The sequence below is a fragment of the Sturnus vulgaris genome, chromosome 8, assembly GCF_052056855.1.
Source record: "Sturnus vulgaris isolate bStuVul1 chromosome 8, bStuVul1.hap1, whole genome shotgun sequence".
Lineage (NCBI taxonomy): Eukaryota > Metazoa > Chordata > Aves > Passeriformes > Sturnidae > Sturnus > Sturnus vulgaris.
Window position 1 is genome coordinate 14789253 of NC_142250.1, and position 15255 is coordinate 14804507.

Here is a 15255-nt window from a genome sequence, read left to right on the forward strand (position 1 = left end):
TGAGCAGAATGAAGACAGTAAATACAGAATCAGTATTCATTGTTTTTTCCAAAACAAGGGCTGCAGTGCATCAAATGAAACTAGCAGGTAGAAATTTTAGAAGAAAAGATATTACTGTGCTGTGCAGCATAGTTGTGGAAGTCATAACAGGGCATTAGAGGACCTGAAATTTACATTTGTTCAGCAGCTGATAAACTCATAGAAGAAAAATCCACAAAGGGCTATTGAATTGGAAAGTAATACATTTAATTTCAGAAAGACTGAACTGCAAATTGCTGAAGGCAGTGAAACAATATTTACCTGTTCTGTTCTTATGAACTTCTGTGGGTGCTAATGGTGTCGTGGGAGACATCTGTAAATCCCATCTAGTCCTGGCTAATATTGTTTCTCAGCAAGGCCCCTCTCAGGCCTGAGGTTTCAGCATATGAACTCATTTGACCCCCAGAGTCAGCAGTGATGGGTTCTATTTTTTGTGACTTGAGAGGAAGCCTTTGGCCCTGGTGCAGCCCTGCCTTCAGCTGCAGCCCAGTGCTGTGGGCCAGCCTTGCCATGGTCCCAGTCCCACTGCTCTGCAGCCAGGCTGCTGAGCTGCTCCAGCCACACATGGAACACAGAGGCTCTGAGATTTGACAGAAATGCTATCCATGTGCAGAAGTGCTTCAGGCTAGAAGGATGAGCAATTAAGCCACAGAACCAAGTGTCTGTGTAGAAAATAATTTTTTTATATGAATAAAAGTAGATGAATATTATAGATTATTATGCTCTATTCCTCTTCTTACTGAGGGACTTCGAAGTGAGTAAACTCTACTATGTCTTAATATATCCATAAGTAGAAATATAGCTAATGTTATTCAAGCTTTCATGGTTTTTTTTGTTTAATTCTTCCCACCTCTCCAACATGTTTTCCAAAAAAAAAAAAAAAAAAAAAAGAGGGTGTTCTAATTAACCTTCTGCTTAATCAGTGAAAACATGATATTTCACCCTTGCTGGCACTACAAGATTGGACAGAAAGGTCACTGGGTGGTCGTGCTGAAAACAAGGAGTCAGTGTGAGATGGAATGGGGAACAAATGGGAGAAAGATGAATCTGTGATAGCACAGTCAGCTCAGTGTGACTGTTTGGCTAGGAGGTGCATCCAGACCCACTGCCTATCCTACAGCCAAACAATTTCCCCTTTTCTGCTGTACTCTGTTGCCAACTAAATCCTACTACAGTATGTTGGTTCCCTTCACAAGATGTCTGACATCTGGGAATGCATTAAAGATGCCAGCTTGGTTTTCTGTGAATATGAAAAGCCGCAATAAATCCAACACTTCACACCTTTGCTTGATGAATGCTGTATGCTACATGGATTTCCTTCACTTTATTATAAAAATACCATAAGGGAAACTAGAAAAAATAATTAAAATATCAGAGCTTCTTTGTACCAATTTAAAATAAAACCCACAACTTTAATTTGAGATGGGTAGATGATTATGAAGACCACTCAGAGCTCACATATTAGTTTTGTCATGAGCTGGAATGGGAAATATTCTAATTAAAACTTGTAGTAGAAAGCTTTTTGCAAGTTTTCAAAGTTCAGTAGGCTTGGGATCTTATGGAGTGCTTAATAATGAAAAAATTCTATGGAGAATTTTAAGGCAAGGAAGAAGAAACATGACATTTCTTAATTAGTCTGTAGCCTGCTTCCCCATTGGGCAACCACGCCTCTCAAACATTTTAAGTAAAGCAATCTGCAAGCAGCTGCTTCTGTGACAGACACGTCTTTGCATATTCACTGGAAGGGTGTTTGATTTGGCATTTCAAAACCAGTCAGATTCAAGGAGGAAGAAATCACCCAACAGTGTTAAACCATATGAATACCCAGCAGATATTTTCATTTTATTACAGCAATAAACATAACCAAATAGCCTCTGATTCATCTGCAATGTTTGTTAGGACCTTCACCACCTACTGAGAGATGAATATTTAAAGCTCTTGCTATTGTTTTCAAAGTCGAGCTGTACAAACCTTTTCACCTGGAGAAACACATCTAAGAGAAAATAGAGACCCTATCTATTTACGTTCAAAGAAAAAGGAGTGATATGCAAAACATGAAAAAAAAAGGGAGAAAATGGAAACTCAGAGAATCAAGACAGAAAAATGTACATTTGGAGGATGGGAAAGACAAAAGTCTAAAAAGGCAAATGAAAAGGAAATATCTTTAATGTTATTTTCTTGAAGCATATTATTATTTCTTGTATTTTCTCTTTCCTTATGTCTCTTCTACCCATCATTTCTGCATCACAAATGACTGCAAAAGGCAGACAAAACAAATCTGGCTTTGTTAAGTCTTACTAAGACAAATCCAAGTGAAAACTCAGCCACTTTTCATTACCAAAGTGAGATCTCTGACTAAATCCTCTTCATCTCAGTATCATTTATCATTCGAACTTTTATTTCCCCATTTCTTTTTTCTCACTAACTTCTGTTTTCCTTATACATTCTCATTTTCCCTTCCTTTTCTTTCTTCATGTTCACCCTGCAAACATAAAGTAGAAATGGCAAAAGGATAATCTGGAGCAATCACCATTAAAGGGACATTAAAGCCATTAATTAATTCACTGGCAGTGGCACCAACAGCACACAGCCATGGGAGACACTCACAGACAACACGAGACCCATGGTGCTGTGATGGCTCTCAGTTACTGATGGCAATCCAATCAGGATTTTTCCATCTGATGGCTGAGTCCATAGGATCACAGAATCAGCAAAATGGTTTGAGTTGGAATCAGAGAATGGTTAGATGACCTTACAGACCATCTAACTGCAGCCCTCCCACCATGGGCACCAACACCTTCCACTAGACCAGCTTGCTTAGGGCCACACCCAGCTTTGTCATGAGCACTGACAGGCATAGGGCAACCAAAACTTCTCTGGGCAACCTGTTCCAGTGCCTCACCACCCTCACAGTAAAGATTTTCTTCCAAATACCTAATCTAAATCTACACTCTTTCAGCTTGGAGCATTGCCTTTTGTCCTGTCACTTTGTCAAAAGCCCAGGCTCCCTGTAGGATCCCTTTAGGCACTGGGAGGTGTTAGAAGCTCTGCTGGAGCCTTCTGCTCCCCAGGTTGAACAGAACCAACTCTCTCAGCCTGTCTCTGTAGGACAGGATAAATAAAAACTTTAGCATATAAAGACCTAACACCTTAGAGCCTTCTAAGTTTTCTTACACCTAAGAGCAGGTGTCCAGCTCCTGTAAAATGGGTGCTGTAGTGAATTCCATACAGCATTTAGGAGATGCATGGAGGAAGAAATCTGTGGTACAGGAAGCCTTATTACTTCTACAAGAAACTGGAATGATGACATATATTCTTCAATGCCATCTGCTGGCACTTTATTTAATAGTGAAGGTTTCAAAAAATATCTACCTTTAACATACTTATAAAAACAGGAGTCTGAAGTTTCAAGTTGTTTATATTTCAGTGCCTGGCCAAAGAGAAACATGAATCTGGACTGCTCATGACCATTGCTCCACTTCCCCCTGTTACCCTATGATCTATAAGAATATGTCATGGATTTTTAGAGTGGCAGGAATGATTGACCTATTTGAAGGGCCTTCTTAATCTCTAACTATTTTCAAAATTTTAATTCTATTAGCTATTTCATATAGAAACAATACAGAATAATATTTTTTAACTGGTAAGTAAGGTGTTTGAGATACTCAATTTACAGGAGATTTCCTAAATCTATATAAAAATACATAATCTATATCTATATATAGAAATAATGAGAGCACTAATAATTACAACTAATGTGGGTTTGGTCAATATTTCACCCACAGCCATTAACTGGAGCTTTTCCTTGCTCTTTCCCGAGTCTGTAGGCTCAGTGCACAGAGCAAACCCTGTGACACTCCACAGCAGAGAGATATTTATAACAGGACCAACAGCTGAAAAATCAGAAGACTTGTAAGAAGCTTAATGTGCAAAAGAGCTTGATGCTGGGGTGAAAGGGAGGGCACTGGGACAACCAGTGCTTCTGATCTCTGCTGAGTCTCCTTTTAACATAATGACAAATGATCCTCAATGATTTCTACATTATGGACTCCTGATTACACTTAAATTATTTTGAAAGCTTAGATTTATGTTAAATTAACACTTTCTCATGATTTCTAGAATAAGGCTGTCCAGTGCTGCTACAGCCTGTAAATGAGCTTTTGCAGTATTCAGGATTAGTCTTGAATGGTCCAAATTCTGTAAGAAATTTATCAAGAAGTTATTAAGATTGTTTTCATACTTCTTCCATTTGAGAGGAGCAGAAGGTGGTTACTTCACTTTATTGGCACTTATTTTATTCACCCTTTTCTGTACTATTTTAATTATTCCAGGACTGACATAATTCAGAAGACCTTCAAAATAACCAGACTTATTAAACTATTAATATTTTAAATTTTACTGAAACACTTTAAACACCATATATCAAATTCTGCATTCACTTACTGTCCATGCAGAGTTAATCCAGGAGGAAGTGGCCTCATGTCACAAGGGACACAACCAGACTAAAATTACTTAAATAGCACAAGAAGATTGGAATGGTTTGTGACATGTAGCATGTCATTCCCCATTGTCTTGCACCTTTTGTAGTAATTTATATCAATACATTTATACCAATGTCTGTAAATGGCACACACATACATGATTGTATTCCCAGGAAACCCTGAGATACCAGACTCCGTTTTTACAGATACTGCACAAAGAAATTGACTACAATTTATACCCTGTTATTCATCTATGAAAGACTAATTTAAGGTTTTGATCTATACAATATTCATATCCTTTTAAATTATGTGAAAGCTACTCCTTTTTAATAATGGTGCCTCTTACCCATATTAATACTGAAAAAATTATTTGCATTTAAAAAATTCTATTTGGTCTTTCTGTGCAATGACTTCCTTAATTTTGTGGAGATTCATTGACTCTTTAATTTCAGGGTTGAATTCAGTATGAAACAAATGCATAAATCTTTTCAGGAAATAGGCAGGTTAAGAAGCCATAGATGTTCTTTAAGCCAAAATGTAGAGGCAATCATTCAGCTCCAAAAAGGAGGAAACAAACAAACAAACAAAATAATAAATTTGAAGATAAAGTCAAATGCTTGTCAGCCTACCAACGACCCCATTCTTAATACATATTAGAAGCTCAATTCCTCCAATTAAAATACTTTTTAAAAACCAAAAAAGGCCTATATTTCATGAATGCATTAAACATATTTTCTGTGTTGTCACCAGTGAGATCTGCAGAAGTTAAGTTGCTGAGTTTCAGAAGAAAGAGCATGAGCAATTGTTTAGAAGGATGACATTTATACACATAGGTTTGCATAATGGGAAAAGCTATTGGGCTTTGGTACAGTGTTCAGTGGTGTAAGCCAGATTTTTTCCAGCCAGATCTGATTCAAACTGTGGTATAGCTATTATTAAAAAATGAGGACTGAAAAATTGTTGATCTGATTTTCTGATAAGCTCAAAACTAAAATCAATCGTATTTCAAACTATTGGAAAATTAACTCCTTTTTAGCAACCTCTAATTGTAAAATTTTTGCAGTTATTCTAGGCATGAAGCTTAGGAGAAGGAAAAGATGTATCCTGCCCTAATGATAGTCACAGAAAATGAACCAGGGCTGACAAGTCTTCCAAAAGAACCGGGAAGAGAAAATGCCAGATGTGGCCACAGGTAGAAACATTGCATGATCTGTCATAGTGCTATATTATCAATAATTTGGCACAACTATATCTTGTTCTGTCAAACACTCCTTGTGATGGCAAGTGAATTGTTCTCCTAGAATTTAGAGCAGAAAAAGCAAAGGGAAAAAGGAAGCAACGTTCCTCATGAATAAAGAGATAAACCAATATACTCTAAAAACACAAAGACTGAAATCTTCTCTTTGTATCCATAGGATTTAATTCAAGGATGAATTCAGGGTGAATGTTGCTACCTAGCCTCAAATTAGAACAAGATTTTTAAAAATAGAATGCACAACAGCCTCATTTCCTTTCATGAAGCTACACAGATTTACATGCAACTATCATTTATTCCCTTCTCTTAATTAAAAACTTTTATTTTTTTGTGTCATTCCAAACTCATTTGGGTTTTGCAGTTCAGAAGATCAGCTAAAACATGTGCACTGATTTTTATGCAAAGATGGAAAAAAAAAAGTAGGACTCTAAAAACAAAGAAAACACCAGGAAAAGTAAAACCCATCCAGTAATTATGTAAAAAAACAGGCTGAGGCATTAGGATAGGAGAAAGAGCATACCTTCCTTCTGGGCCAGGCTTCACCTCCTCAGGAGCCAGAGTTCCTTGTAAATGCATACTTCCTTTATTCTTCTCTTTTTTTCTCCAGTGCAGTTACACTGAAAATTTAATGTCCGTGACATAAACAGCTGGAATTAATGGCAGCTAGAGTCACTAACTTAAAAAAGCTGCTCTGAAATGCATCTTTCACAAAAAGCTTGGCCTTTTGATTTTGATCAAAACTATCAGTATTTTTATCAGTCCAGTAAAATATTTTGAACTCTCCCATTTTTTCTGTTGACAAACAAAAGAAGTATGAAATCACAAGCAAATGAGGAAAAAGCAAAAGGCTATTCCTTTGTGAGAATTAAAAAAAAAAAATTAAATCACTCAGAGACAAAGAGGAAAAAGTAGTCCAGTACAGTGCTTATGTTACCAGTGAGAGAATCTCTTGAACTAAATGACAAGGAGTACCCTGCCCAGAGGGATTATTCTGTTGAGAACAGTGGTACCACGCATCAGGGAAAAAAGCACTCCTGTTCTACAATCAGGAAAGGGATAGGGACTATTTCCAAAAGTGCCCACTATGTGCATTAAGTCCTTTCTCACTAGCATCAATCAAACTTCAAGCAGGATTGTTTTTGAGCCTTCTAAAATGGAAAATGTAATACTCAGACTATTTTGTGAAATCTGTGAGAAAAAAAGAAAAAAAAAAAAAGAAAAAGAAATCAAGACTGAGGGAGGGCTTATTGAGAACCACAGTATAGAGGGCTCTTCGATTTCAAAATCTCCATTAATTTGATTTAACAACAAGAAAAGTGACAAAAGTTAGTACAGGTGAGTTAGAAGTAGTACCTTAATATTGTGATATTGCAGTAAAAATCACTATCCTAGAAGGAAGCACTGCATCTCTACAGCATCATAGAGTTGAAATAGGAAAACAATTTTCAATGTTTTCAAAATACGTAAGATATTGTTTGGATTCATAAATATTAGGAAAACAAATTCCCAAAAGTAGGATTTCCTAGCCTATAAAACAATCCCGTAAGAGAAGTAAAGGAATCCATTATGACTTCCTAATTTAGGAAGGATAGGACAAAGTGCTGGAAGATATCCTGTAGTGAATAATATAATATTTGCCAAGGAGCTGCACAAGATGACCTAATATGCCTTTTCCATAAGTCTGTGATTTAGCCAGATGCTCTAATTAAATATATTCATCTGAGGGTGAGTGATTACTAAGCAGAGCATCAAATTTTTGGTAGAATCTGTCTCATGAACAGTCCCATTTTCAAAAAGAAAAGTAGAGCCCAGTGAGTGGACCAAGTCAAAAAAATCAAAGTCACAGGAAATATTATAAGCCAGGAAAAAAAAATCAGGACAATTAGTTGTTAGGAAATGCACTTTTTCCTTCTCTTGAAAATGCTTCAGGTTTCTTTCCAGTGTCCCAGTTAAGGAAAGGATTTGAGATCTGTTCTTCCCCCCGATGTCTGCTGGATTTTACACTTGAAAACTGGTTGGAAATTATTGTCCAGAGGAGTTAAAGAGCTTTTCTTCATGAACTATAAGAGAGGGGTAGTACAGTTATACAAAACTATATATAAATTGAGCATAGTGCCTACCTCAGCATCCATATATCAGGAAGTCCTGTTGCTGCTGCATGGATACCTCTGTTATATATTATATTTGGGGTCCATTAGTAAGAGTAGGCATGCACTCTGTGCCACAGGTACCCAAGCAGTTCTGAGCTATACTACTGCCCTGACATGAAGTTTCTAGCAAAAATGCTAGAGACCACTGCTCTAAAAAGCACAGCTTGGGTGTGATGTGCAGCCTTCTCCAAATTCACCATTTCACAGGCTGAAATTTTTTATATGCTATTGTTAAATCTGAAACACAGAAGTTGTTTTGCTCAAAGTAGGTGTTTGAGTTTTCAGTCAGGAACACACACTTCTATCACCTGCCCAGAAAAGCCTGGATTAATTTAATTTTCAAGGATTTTTGATCTCTTTTTACACCATTTTCCGAGCAGAAAGCTCAGAGTATTTAGGTGAAGTCATGTGTTTGACGCAAAGGCTAGAAGTGCCTATAAATTGATTTGTCTTTATCGTTTTCTGTTGTTTAATTACGTGGGGCTACTTCCAGAGATTACCTGCAGGTACATTTTCCACACAGCAAACATTATTATATAGAGAGAAAGTGAAACAAACACAGTGTTGTGGTTTAACCCCAGGCAGCAACTCAGCTCCAGTTCACTCACTCCCCCCTGGTGGGAGGGAGGGAATCAGAAGGGCAGAAGTGAGAAAATTCGTGTGTGGAAATAAAGACAGTTTAAAAGGGAAAGCAGAGCAAGGAATTTATTCCCCACTTCCCATGGGCAGGCAGGTGTTCAGCCATGCCCAGGAGAGCAGGGCTCCATCCCACATAACGCTGACTTGGGAAGGTGAATGCCAGCACTCTGAGCCTCCCCCTTCCTCCTCCTTTCACAGCTGTATATATTGAGCACAATGTCATATGGTCTGGACCATCCCTCGGGTCAGCTGGAGTCAGCTGTCCTTACCTGGTCCCCTCCCCACTCCCTGTGCACTCCCAGCCTCTTTCCTGATGGGTGAGGAGCAGAAAAGGCCTTGGCTCTGTTTAATGCTGCTCATCAGTAAGGAAAGCATCCCTGTATTACCAACACTGCTTCAAGCACATTCCCCAAACACAGCCCGTACCAGCTACTAGGAAGAGAATTCCCCACCCCAGCCAAATCCAGCACCACACCCATGCCATGCCAGGGCACGGGGACAGGGCTGTCACCTGGGCTGTGTGGGGGCACTGTGCTGTCCTGGCACCTCCTGCACACAGGCCAAGGTGAGGGGCTCTTCTGAACTAGCCCAGCCTGCCAGCTGAGCCAAACTGCCAGGGAAAGGCTGTACGGTTTGGAGGGTGATGTTCAGGGAAAAAAGGGTAGAATTCTTCAAGCAGCTGAGAGAGATATCACCAGAAATAATTTGATGGAATTGATAAAGGTGATATTTCTGTGCAATATTTTGATGCTCTCATCAGTGTCACCAGGACTGGTGAGACTTGTTCAACTGTGTAATAATCATCCAGGAAAACAGATGAAGTTTTGTCACAAGAAAAATGGAAGAATAATTTGACACATCATTCAGATGTATACTTTCTGAAAGAGTTCTGTACCAGCAAGTAGATAGGACATACCAGCTCTTTTCTAGGTCTGGGGCCAACTTCTTATCAGCATCCCTTCTCTGAAATAAGGAGAGCAATCCTACCTTACATCTGACAGCTTGACACTGAATTTCTGTAAGGCTTAATGTCTACTTACAAAATACCTTCACTGAAGTCTCATAGGGATTTTGACTCTGCAATAATGTGACATGAAAATTTTCAAATTGGTAATAGAAAACTCAAATATATCATAGGAATGAGTGATTATTTCTTGCTAAAATATCTCTATGACAGTGCAAGAGACCTGATGCCTATGACAATTCCATGCCAGTAGTGGAAGGAACAGAACACAATCTGTTACTTTATGAACAAGGAGGCATGTTTAAAAAAACGTTGAAAAAACCCTTGTTTTAAATGCAAAGCAAGTTTCAGGAAAAAGAAATGCTGCTTCCCATTTCAAAGTATTATATCTGTGAGCTGCATTTTTTTCCCTTTAAGAGAATAGACAGCTCTGCAAAAGGAGTTGATATTAAGATACTCGTTACAGTGCAATTATAGTCTACAGCAAAGGCAGTTCTGGAACTTCCATAAAAATCTTCTGCCCCTTTTCCACTGGTCATAGATCACATTTTCCAGGCTCAGACATCAGAAGCCTCATAAGTGAGTAATCCTTAAAGAGTTTGCCTTCATCTTTTGCAACCTGCAGGGAAAGGTTTTCTCTGAGATCCGAAAACTCACTGATGGTAAACGGTTCAGGTGAGACCATTTTCTCCAGCAGTTTTATCCTCACTGAAGTTAAACCCACTGCACTGAGTACTCAGTTGCTGTTTGAAGGGGAAAGGAAGAAAGAAAAGGAATAAAATCCAATCTTTCTCCAGCTCAGTCCAAATGCCTTTTCTGTAGACCTTGGAAACTGATTGCAATTTCAGTCAAAGGAGCTTATCTAGCGGGGGCTACCATTTCTCACAAAGCACCCTGGCCAAGGAATTGTGTACCAAATGCACCCCAGAAGGATTAACTTTGAGTGGGAGGCTCATTTCTCTCTGTCACTTGGTTTTCTCCAGCATGGGAGGGAGTAGTATGTTATCAGCAAGGGCAGGGTCCACGATCTTAAACCCTTGCTTTGTCTGGACTATGAGAAGTGAGATACGAGACTTGAACACTCACTATCCCCCTGCTCAAGCATGTGCTTGACAGCTCAGTCAAATGCTTCACCCATGGCATTTCATCAAAGCTCCCACATTCCCCACAGCTCCAAACACACACACACAACCACCCAGAGAGGTGGAAATATTTAGGAAGTAAGAGCAGTGTGCTGACAAATGTTCATTGTGAAGCATGCTGTTGTAGCAGCAAAGGCCTTCCTAAATCCACCCAAATGGTTTCCATTAGCAAGATCCAACTGATGATGCTTACTTATAGGAGGCAAAATTGCCACTTAAGAAAGACAAAGGAAAAAAATGAGATCATGGTTAGACTATTACAATATATTTGTATTGGGGTGAATTGTATTTGCATCGCTGTGATTCCTCTTGACTGTGGAAGAAAGGAGACTGACATCTGCCAGCCTTTGCATTGTATTTTTCTAACAGCAGGGCTTGTGGAATAAAATCTGTTTTATTGGCTACTCATTTATCACCTCAACTAGCAATATTACTAATGAACGGCACTCACATTGCAGCAGTGGATTAAAGCTTTTCCTCAGAAGAGGTGTCTGAATCTGGACTTTTCTCCAGCACTGAGCTCTCTGGAGCAGCTCTCAGTCAGGAGCTGCACATGGCACACCTGCATGGAAGGATGGAACACCTCAGCCAGAGCCACAGGAGGCATTTTCACCCTGCTGCACATGGGAGAGGCAGGATGGGGAGCTGGAGCACGTGTCCTAACTGAAGGACCAAATGTATGAATTTCAAATGCTTCCTTTCCTAGATCCCTGCAGACAGATCTTAAAGGATAACTTGGTATAGATTCAAACAGCTCTTCTATACATTTAGACAAAATGAGAAGATAATAAGGCAAGGCTGGTCCTGGCAGGATCCAGGACTCTTGTTTGGCTGGACAATGGGTGTGAGGCTGTGCAGTTGTTCCTTTACAATGTATGTTCTGACAGGTATTTAAATGTATGCCCTCCCACAGCTAGGGGAGACAACCTCTTGATTTTTGTTTTGTTGTAAACAGAACAAATAACATTTTTTGTCATTCATTAACTCTCTAATATTTTCTTAATTTAATCTCTTCCACTTTCAATTATGAAAGCCTTTGAGATTTGAGTTGTTAGTCAGGCATGGGGGTGCTTCATTTAAGGGCTTTTTGCAATGGTTTAATTAGCAATCAGAGGCTTATCTGCTTTGCTCAGAGACACTGTCAGAAGAAATAGTGATCCTTTGATATTAGATTTGGAGAAGCAGATTTCTGATGATGTTTGATGAACTGGGATAGTTCTGATTATTTCTCTATTCTCAACACCGCCATCATAAGTATGTCCATTTTCCAGTTGTCATCCAGACAAGTATTCCTTCTCTAACCTTGGATAAGCAGAACTTGAAATTTTCATTACTTAAACACCAAAATTATTAAATCCTTGAGGTCAAGGATGACCATTTCTTCTGATAATACAGTGCTGTAGGAGACCTTCACATTCAGGTCTGTATAAAATTATGTTGCAAACTTACATGGCAGTGAGCAGAGACACCTTTTATAGCCTCACAGCATCAGGACATGCAGTTGGCTGCTTAGATGTTTGTGATCCACTGCACGTACCAATTAACTGCACAGGCAGTTTCTGCCTAGATTTCCAAATAGATTATGAACCTGGCACACTTTAAAACGCCTTTCCTTTGTTTGGAAAAAACCTGTTTTCGTTATGTAATGATATTTTCATTTTGAATCCTTAATTTTAAGACATAAAGCCCTCCCCCTGTGGAAGAATAGGTATCAGAGTTCACTGTATATCCACAGACTGGATGGAGTTGCTTTGTTTTAATGCATTTGGTGTAACCGAGGGAGAGCTGGTAGTATAGATCTCAACTGAATACTGTAGATTTTAATACAGGTTACATTTTGAATTTTAAACAAAACTGTGCATACTATGAAATTGTAATTCCATCAAGCTACTTAATTAATGCTTAGAGATAGCTGAAAAATAAGTGCTAGCTTATTTCCTACAGTAATTTTGACATTCAGAATTTTTTTCTGTAGTGGGCTTTTTAGCACAAAGGTATCATATGAAAGAGTGTTAAGAAATGTTTTAAGACAATTCCAGAAAGGTCTTAATGAGATGTATTGAATTACCTCATTGTAACATATAGTTTCTACATTTTCATCAGAAATATAATTGAATTTTTCTCATAGAAGACCTTTTTCTTTTCTTATTTGCTGCTGTGGAAACTGCCTAAAATATTTTAAACTATGATATTTCTGATTATTTAAAGTTTACATGTACTACAGATGCTGTGAAATATCATATACAGAGCAGATAAAAATGTATAATCCACATGATACAGCTTTAAGGCCTTTTTTCCATGTACTACTGAAGCTGTTAAAAACTGCTTTACTTCACTGGGAGTGGAGCCTCTGGGACAGCACAGTATTCTGTGCCTAAGTAGCCCGGAGGGAATTGTCACTAGGATTTCAGATGGAGTTAAGATAGCTTAAGGTCACTTTCCTAGCTAGGCCAGGATGCTTTCAGTGTCTGGAGCATCATGTGGTACCAGGCACTGAGCCAGCCCTTCCTTGCCTTGGCTGCCCCGGCTGGAGAAGGATGAGAGGGGCAATGAGGTGCAGCACTGCCTCCCTTCCTTGCATCTTTGCAGCTGGGGAGCAGACACTGGCTGGAGTGTCAGTTACTTCCCCAAGGACAGCTTGCTAAAGAGGGGGGTAAATTAAGTGGGAAATACCTACAAGATGGCCAGACACTCAGCTTCAGGGCATCAGAATGCTCCTACTGAAATCTGAATTGCTCTGAGGATACCGGCTGAGCACCCATGTTCCTTCGTCTGGGCAGCTGTAGGAAGCTCAATTGGTGGATCTAAAAGACATGATCAAAACACGGGTAGAAGACAGTGGCAGTGATTAAAACCACAATGATCCACGTTGTACCTCGTATTTTAGATAGGGTGAGCAAAGTCATAAAGTTTAAGAAGCATTGGTCTATAAAACAGAAAAAAGTTTTAAGGCAGCACTATAGGATTCCACAGGAGAGACCCTCCCAGACTTGGGAGAAATACAAGTAACCTAAGAGGCACTGGTCATAATTATATCTATTAATGCAATTGAGTCTTTGGGCTGAAAAGAGTGGCAATGATGATCAGTTACTGATTTATATACCAGAAACATGCTGTCAAGGATTAGAAAAAAAGTATATTCTGCCTATTGTATGAGGCCTCAGCCTTATGTAGAAGTATTTTTAAAACAAATTATGCTGACAGAATTGCAGAAGAGGTTAATATAAATAGCTCTTCTAATGGAGGCAAAGTGAATATCTGGGCATCTGAGCTAGATTATGGCTGGCTACTGTGTGTGCATGTGTGAATGTGTGTGACTAAAACGACCAGTTTCCCCTGCAGAATGCACCACTGGGGAGAGAATGATACAGGGAATGGCTTATGGCCTGTGTGTCTGATGGTAAAAATCAATGACTTGCCTTATTGAAAGGTGCCCTAAGGGGCAAAAAGCAGTGAATAGCTTATTAGTTTGTGTGTGCATGCTGGCAGATGATAAAGCAGCATTGAAATCAGTCATAGACCATAATAAAGTACCCATCCCCATCTTAAAGCCAGTGTGTACTTCTGTCTCAGGGGAGAATGCCTCCATTAACCCAAACTGTGCAGTAACTCATCTTTAACCACAGAACAAATATGCAGTAGAAGAAGAACCAATAACGATTTCTTATGGTTACTGATGCAAAAAATATAGCAGATAAATTAGTTATGTGTAGGGCAAGATTCTTTTTGGTGTAATATTCCATAATTCTATTTTACTGCTATTTTGAATGGTGTGGAAGAGTTCCACTGTGAATCTGGCTTGATACCAAAAATATTTTAGTCATTTCCAAAATAAAAGAGGAAAACATACAGTGATGCAACAAAGAGTAGATGCAAGAGACAGAATGTCCTGACCTTTTTATCCTGTCAGTGAACTCTGCTTTGGAGTATATTCAAATCATCCACTCAGATACACAAACTCAAATACAATGGGTTTATGCTGTCACCAAAGAATTTATTGACCTTAAGATGTTGTCATCCTAGGCATGACGTGCATTTGTTGGCATATATCTGATTAATGCCAATAATGCCTTCAGCAAACATGAGAGCCGTTTAATGTGAAGTTTTCCATAAGAACACAAGGGCAGATCTGGCCTAAGAAGCAGAGGTGATGATTTCTCCTGGTTGCAAAGTGAAAGTACCAACTTCTGTAAGTATTTTCATACTTTAATTATTTCTTGAGAGATGCTGAGGGCATCTGGGCTTGCACCCATGGATATACAAAACTAGTACAAAGTGTGTCTTTTTAAAAGGACTTGACATTGCAAAAATGCAGTATTTTGCTTTGAAATATGCCACAGTGATGTCCATATGGGGCAGAATAATTCCCTTAGCTGGAGTAACTGATATGTAGAGTTTATTAAATAGACAAATAGGCACGTGTACACTCACACACAGATCTGCTAACATTATGACAGTTGTGGCACTCCCTGAAGGACATGCCTCTGGAAACCACAGGCAGAAATCCTGTCATCATATTGTTATACAGAAAGGTGCTAATGGCTTCCATAACAGAGCTTTGAATGAAATCAGGAAAAGAGCTCAG

General features: G+C 38.9%; 1 long non-coding RNA gene across 1 annotated transcript in view; it reads right to left on the bottom strand.

Moving 5' to 3' along the window:
- The window catches only part of LOC148223003 (uncharacterized), a 157946-nt gene extending 144472 nt beyond the window's left edge, over window positions 1-13474 (bottom strand). The window contains exon 1 of the long non-coding RNA XR_015805129.1: window positions 13348-13474. This is a non-coding gene — a long non-coding RNA (uncharacterized LOC148223003). The remainder of the gene's footprint in view (window positions 1-13347) is intronic.
- Window positions 13475-15255: the final 1781 nt, after the last annotated feature.